The following is a 7,127-nucleotide window of genomic DNA, read 5'->3' on the forward strand; positions in this document are numbered from 1 at the left end:
ATCATTTGGTTATTATTTGCATGTTTACTTTGAAATTCATAAAAATTAGATAATGTTCAGAAGTCATGATGATTCAGCATCTGATCGCTCCCAGTTCCAGAAGGGTAGCCAGAGATTCAGAGTTCCAATGGAATCTGTGGCCAGGACTGGAAGCCTTGGTGTGCATCCAGAGTTGAGCAGACCAGGGGTCTGAGACCGAATTTCCTCTCTCTTTATTTATACTCATCAGTTTACTGGAAGATTTATTGCAGTACAGTGTAATAAGCAAAAGAAAAATCAAATATAGAAATATGTAGAGGTATTATTTGGGCATCCATCCAACAGTTCTTCCCATCCCCATCCACAGCCACCCAATTCCCACCCTCTGCTCCACTCCCCGGATCCCCAGTTCAAGCACTCCCTTTCCACTCACCAGAGTTCCAGTTCCAGTGCCCACTTTAAAATAATCTAATTCACACGAAAAAGTTATTATGATGCTTGTAACATCCAAAAAGCTTTAATGTCATTCAATCCCTCAGAATTAAAGGCAATATTTGGTAGACTTCAAAAATTGCCCTCCCCACACAAAACCTATTTCTAACTATACCATTATTTCCAGATCATTTTTTCTAGAGTGTCCACCAACATTTCCCAACCATGTATTGAATGTGCTATGCAATATGATATGATCAAATACAATTACATCCATTTCCTTTTCAATTAGTCTCAGACCACAGTCAAGAAAGTAGTAATAAAAAGAATATTCACTTTGTATCACAGATATTTTCATTCTAATAATAGTTTTAAGGTTTTCATTATTTCACAATTCTCTTGAAGTATTAATCTGTAAATGTTGCCCTATAAAGTTTTTACATCATCTGTTTTTGTTAAACCCAAAATGAAGAACTTCATCAAAACCACAAGTTTGGTTAAGAATCTTTTCCTCTTGTGAGAACAACTTTAAAAAGGATGAGTCATGAGGGTGATTATTAAATTAATAGAACATCCTGACCAAATACATTTGTATTAATTTCTGAGACTGGTTGTTAGTCTCAAATAGAGCTTGGATGAAGTAAGTTGAGAGGGGTGGAGAGAGCAAAAGAACAGAGATCACTCAAGTGAATCCATGTGTGGAAAATACACATTATTATGATATTTTAAATGGAATTTTATCCACTACTTCAATTAAGATTTAATAGGAGACTCAACGATTTAATTATAACTTCCTGCACAAAAACCAATAACCTGACTTGTTCTATCCATCCTAGTGTTAAAAAGATGATCTCTTCTCACAAAACAACCTCAACTTTCACCTTGCACTTTTCTCTGTAACATGCTGTAACACTGTGCTTTGTGTTTGTGTGTTTATTATTGGACTTCTTCCTGTATTTAAGTATGACTACTTGACTGGATAGCAAACAATACAAAGTTTTTGACTGTATCTCATTATCTTCTTCTTTGGCTCGGCTTCGCGGACGAAGATTTATGGAGGGGGTAAAAGTCCACGTCAGCTGCAGGCTCGTTGGTGGCTGACAAGTCCGATGCGGGACAGGCAGACACGGTTGCAGGGGAAAATTGGTGGGTTGGGGTTGGGTGTTGGGTTTTTCCTCCTTTGCCTTTTGTCAGTGAGGTGGGCTCTGCGCTCTTCTTCAAAGGAGGTTGCTGCCCGCCGAACTCATTATACATAACTACAATACCTCTAACTACAGTTCAAATGATGATTATCCTACTCATCTCATCCTGTCAATATATAAATCTACCTCTTATCTCCCATGTCTCCTCAAATCCATCATTCTTAAATGCACGAAGCAATTTTGAATTTCAAAAAATTTGATAGGATAAATGTAAAAGCTTATTGGTAGTAGTTAGGGGGCAGAGAAATAGATTACCAAGCAAACAGTAGTTAGAATTTAGGAGTGGCAAAGCGCACACTTTAATGTGCATCATCACCATATTCTCTCTTCTTCAAGGACTACTCAATGGGCCTCTCATCAGTAAAATGAAAGTGCACTTGAACTGTATTAACAGAATTGTTTCTCTGTAGTACTATATTCTGCACTTGTGTTTTATTTTTCACTAACACTTGTACTTAAGTCTGGATTGACTTGCCTGGATAGCATGCAAAACAAAAATTTTCACTTGACAATAAACAATTTAATTCCATTCAATTCACATAAGAGACCGTAAAACTATAAGCTTAAAATTAGGTCATTTGGCCCATGGGCTCTGCTCCACCATTTGAATTATGCCTTCTCCCCATAGATTTTGATGTGTTCACTAATCAAGAACCTGCTTTAAATCTACCCAATGATGTGGCCTCCACAGCTATCTGCGGCAGCAAATTTTATAGGTTTGGCAGGTTCGGGCTGAAGAAATTTCTCCTCATCTCTGTCCTAAATGGACATCCTTTTATTTCGAGGCTGTGTCCTCTGGTCCTAGACTTTCCCATGACTGGAAACATCTTCTCCATGTCCACTCCATCCATCCAGTTCTTTCAATTTTCAGTAGGTTTTAATGAGGCCCCCCCCCCCCCATCCTTTTAAACTTTTGCAAATGTAGTCCCAGAGCTATCAAACACGCAATATGTAAATTCAAAATAGGAACTATATGGACAGGGTGGTAAGAGTGATTATTTTACAGAGTTTAAGATACTTTTAAACATTAGATGATGGGCCATAAAATCTCCTTCAATGGTTTAATTTTCAGGTTGATAAAAAGGCTGAGAAAATTTATCAATGAGTAAAGGACAGCTAATATGCGAGAGAGGGTCAGGAACCTTAATCCAGTCAGATGCAAAATACTAAAAGTCAGGGAAGGAGCATATGAGGAGAGAACCCTGCTCTAGAGAGAGGGAAAAAGACAACATTACAGAGATTTTATATGGAAGTTCAAGAACTGCAGGTGCACAAGTGAAGAGAGAGAAGTTGGAGGAACTCAGGCAGCACCCACGGAGAGAAATGTTTATTCAGCGTTTTGGGTCAGGACCCTTTGTTGAGACTAAAGTGGTAAGGAGGGATAGGAGGCCTAAAAGGAGGAAGGGTCTGGGGAGGAACTAAGAGGTAACATTCTTGGACAAATGAAGGTGGGAGGGATGGAGAGATGGGCAGGGGAAGAGACTCATTCGGGTAAGGGGAGGCGTTCCAAGAAAAATAGAAAAGGAACAGGTAAAAGTGGGATGGAAACAGTGGAAGTGGATTGCAAGGAAGGTGGGGTGAGGGAGGGAATTACCTAGAGTTGGAAAACCAAACATTTATGCTGTTTATTTCTATGAAACCCAAGAGGAATATAAAACATTGTTCATCAAGCTTACCATAACCATATAACCATATAACAATTACAGTATGGAAACAGACCATCATGGTCCCTCTAGTCCGTACTGATTTAAGTGATCTCCTCTAGTCCCACTGACTTGCACTCTGCCCATAACCCTCCAATCCCCTCACATCCATGCATCTGTCCAACTTTTTCTTAAATGACAAAATTGACCTTACTCCAACCACCTCTTCTGTAAAGTCATTCCACTCAGCCACCACTCTCTGAGTGAAGAAGCTCCCTCTCATGTTACTTCTAAACTTTTGCCCCCTAACTCTTAACTCATGACCCCTTATTTCAATCTCACCTACCCACAAGGGGAAGAGCCTATTCACATCTATTCTATCTATCCCCCTCATAATTTTAAATACCTCTATAAAATCCCCCCTCAACCTTCTACTCTCCAATGAATAAAAACATAGTCTACTCAATCTTTCTTTGTATTCTAGATACTGCAATCCAGGCAACATTTTAGTAAATCTTCTCTGCACCCTCTCTACCATATTGATATCCTTCCTATAATTTGGTGACCAGAAATGCACATAGTATTTCAAATTTGGCCTCACAATGCCTTGAATAATCTCAACATTACTTCCAAACTCCGATATTCTATGCTTTGATTTATCAAGGCCACCATACCAAAAACCTTCTTTACCACTCCATCCATGAGAATCCACTTTCAATGAACCATTATTCCAAGATCTCTCTGTTCCTCTGCATTCCTCAATGCCCTCCCCTTCACCACATATTGTCCTGTTTTGATTATTCTTTCCAAAATGAAGCACCTCACACTTATCAGCATTAAACTCCATCTGCCATCTTTCTGCCCACTCCTCTAAGCAGTTTAAATCCCTCTGCAATCTTTGAAAACCCTCTTCATCATCCACAATTCCATCTATTTTAGTATAATCTGCATATTTACTAATCCAATTTACCGCCCTAACCTCCAGATCATTAATATATATGACAAACAGCAATGGTCCCAATACCCAACCATGAGGTACACCGCTTGTCACCGGCCTCCATCCTAACAATTATCTACTACTACTCTCTGGCACCTTCCTTCCAGCCACTGTGAATAGGCTTTTTCCCCTAAGGCTAGCAGAAATTGGAACAAGGGGTCATAAGTTAAGGGGCAAAACTTTAGAAGTAATACAAAAGGTTGCTTCTTCACTCAGAGTGATGGCTAAGTGGAATGATCTACCGGAAGAAGTTGCGCCAGGGTCAATTCTGTCATTTAAGATGAGGTTATATGAGTACATGGATGCGAGGGGGTTGGAGGGTTATGGGCAAGGGAAGTAGGTAGGTGGAACTAGTGGAGTTTCACGTAAATCGGTGTTTTAGGTGCCATAAGCAAGTTGACTCTTTCTTGCACTCGACTTGATTATGTGAAACCTTTCTGGAATAGAATTAAGGAACTTATTAAAATTTAAACTTTCACTTGATCCTAAGGTATTTTTATTGGGTTATATGAAGTAATTGAGTTTAGAATTAAAATTAGATGAGTCTCAAATTGCTTTTTGAGATTGGCTTTAGCTGTGGCTAGAAAATGACTTGAGTATTCAATGGTGGCATTCAGAAAGGAAGTCTTGTATTCCATTAGAAAAGATAACATATAATACAAGCCTCATCTACCAGTGGAAATATTAAACAGGCAGAATTCTATTCATAGTCTGAAAATGAGAGGTTATCCATATAAAAGAGATCAGGAAGAACTTCTTTAGCCAGAGGGTCGTGGATCTGTGGAACTCACTGCAGCATACAGCAGTGGAAGCCAGATCGCTGGGAGTCTTTTAAAAAAGAAAGACAAATATCTCATTAGTGAGGGCATCAAGGGATTATGGGGAAAAGGCCAAAAATGGGAACTAATGTAGAGTAGCTTAGTGTAGATTTATGGAACAGACTCAATGGGCCTAGTGGCCTGGTTCTGTTCCTTTGTCTGTGATCTGTGATCTCCAAATTAATACCCAAGGACTTAGCCTTCCTAACTAACATCCCATGTGGAACCTTATCGAAGGCCTTACTGAAGTCCATATAGACAACATCCACTGCTCTACCCTCATCAACATTCCTAGTCAACTCTTCAAAAAAATTCAATGATTGGTCAAACACAACCTTTCACGCACAAATCCCTGTTGAGTGTCGCTGATCTGATCCTGTCCCTCCATATACTTATATATACTATATCTGAGAACGCTTTCCATCAATTTACCTACCACAGATGTCAAATGTACAGGCCGATAATTGCTAAGCTTGTTACTTGAACCCTTTTTAAACAAAGGAACCACATGCGCAACACACCAATCCTCCGGCACTATACCTGTCGCTAATGACATTTGAAAAATCACTGCCAGGGCCCCCGCTATTTCCTCACTAACTTCTCTCAACGTCCTGGGGAAAACCCTGTCAGGACCTGGAGACTTATCCACCTTTATATGTTTCAAAAGCTCCAGTACTACCTCTTTCTTAAATACTATAGTCTCCATATATACCCACTTTGCTTCCTTTGCCCTGCACAGTTCAATATCCTTCTCCTCAGTAAATACTGAGGAAAAGAAATTGTTCAAGACCTCCCCCATCTCTTTTGGCTCCATACACATTTGTCCTTTCTGATTCTCTATTGGACCAATTTTATCTCTCACTTACCTTTTGCTATTGACATATTTGTAGAAACCCTTTGGATTTATTTTCACCCTGCTTGCTATAGCCACCTCATACCTTCTTTTAGCTTTTCTAATTTATTTCTTAAGATTCTTTTTACATTCAACATAGTACCCAAACATCTCCTTGTTTGGACAAAAGAAATATGTGATGTTTGCATGCTCAGGGAAAAGACTTTCACCACCCTTGTGTGAGAAAGCAGAATCAGAAGGAAAGAGAAAAGTTCAGAAAGTTACATGCAGGGGAGGAAAAAATTAAATGTTTTCATGCCAAGTCTTGAACTTACAGTGATCTCATTAAGGAATGCAGAGCATCAAAACAAGTTATTCAGATCAAATGGTATGTTTCAGTCTATCATAGTCACGAGTTACTTCATATATTGAGTTAAACAGGAAAATATGCAGACATTGTGACCAAAGACAAATTAAGATGCCATATTTTCTACTCTTAAGGAGGAATGTCTGGAAACACTGGGGTTGTAGTACAATAAACAAAAATGCTAGAGATGAAGGGTTATGCAGTGAGCATCGGACTTGTCAGCCACAAACGAGCCTGCAGCTGACCCCTCCGTAAATCTTCATCCGCGAAGCCAAGCCAAAGAGAAGAGATAGAAATAAAAGGATATAATCAACGTTTTGGGCCTGAGCCCTTCCTCAAGGTAGGAGCAAAAAGCAGACAGGCGCCTGACTAATAAGATGAGGGGAGAAAAGGAGAGGAGGGATGAAGAGGTAGGGGGACGTGTACAATCATACAGGCAGGAGCTCATAGTGATGTCTGTTCATCTCCACCTGCCCTTCTTCCTTCCTCTACTCCCGTTTCCCCACCATTTTCTTCAGGGTCCAGGTTGCTTTTTGCTCATGACATAATGAAAGCCTCAGGCCCAAAACATTGCCTTTGCTTCCTATAGGATGGTGTGTGACTGGCTGAGTATCTCCAGCACTTTTGTGTATTATTATTGGTCACACAATTAATTCCGTGCTCTTTATTAATTTTATAATAAGATAAACTGGTTGACTATAAATGGGTGACTGAAGCTTAGAGTTGATATTTTTGATTTACCCAACTAAATTTTGATAATTAAAGCCATTGAGATTGTGCATTATCTGCTTCTTTCAACATGATTTACATTGTGCAGTGGTACACCACTGGCCTACTGCAGGGGTAAACCTCTGTAC

The sequence above is a fragment of the Narcine bancroftii genome, chromosome 5 (assembly GCF_036971445.1).
Source record: "Narcine bancroftii isolate sNarBan1 chromosome 5, sNarBan1.hap1, whole genome shotgun sequence".
Classification (NCBI taxonomy): Eukaryota; Metazoa; Chordata; class Chondrichthyes; order Torpediniformes; family Narcinidae; genus Narcine; species Narcine bancroftii.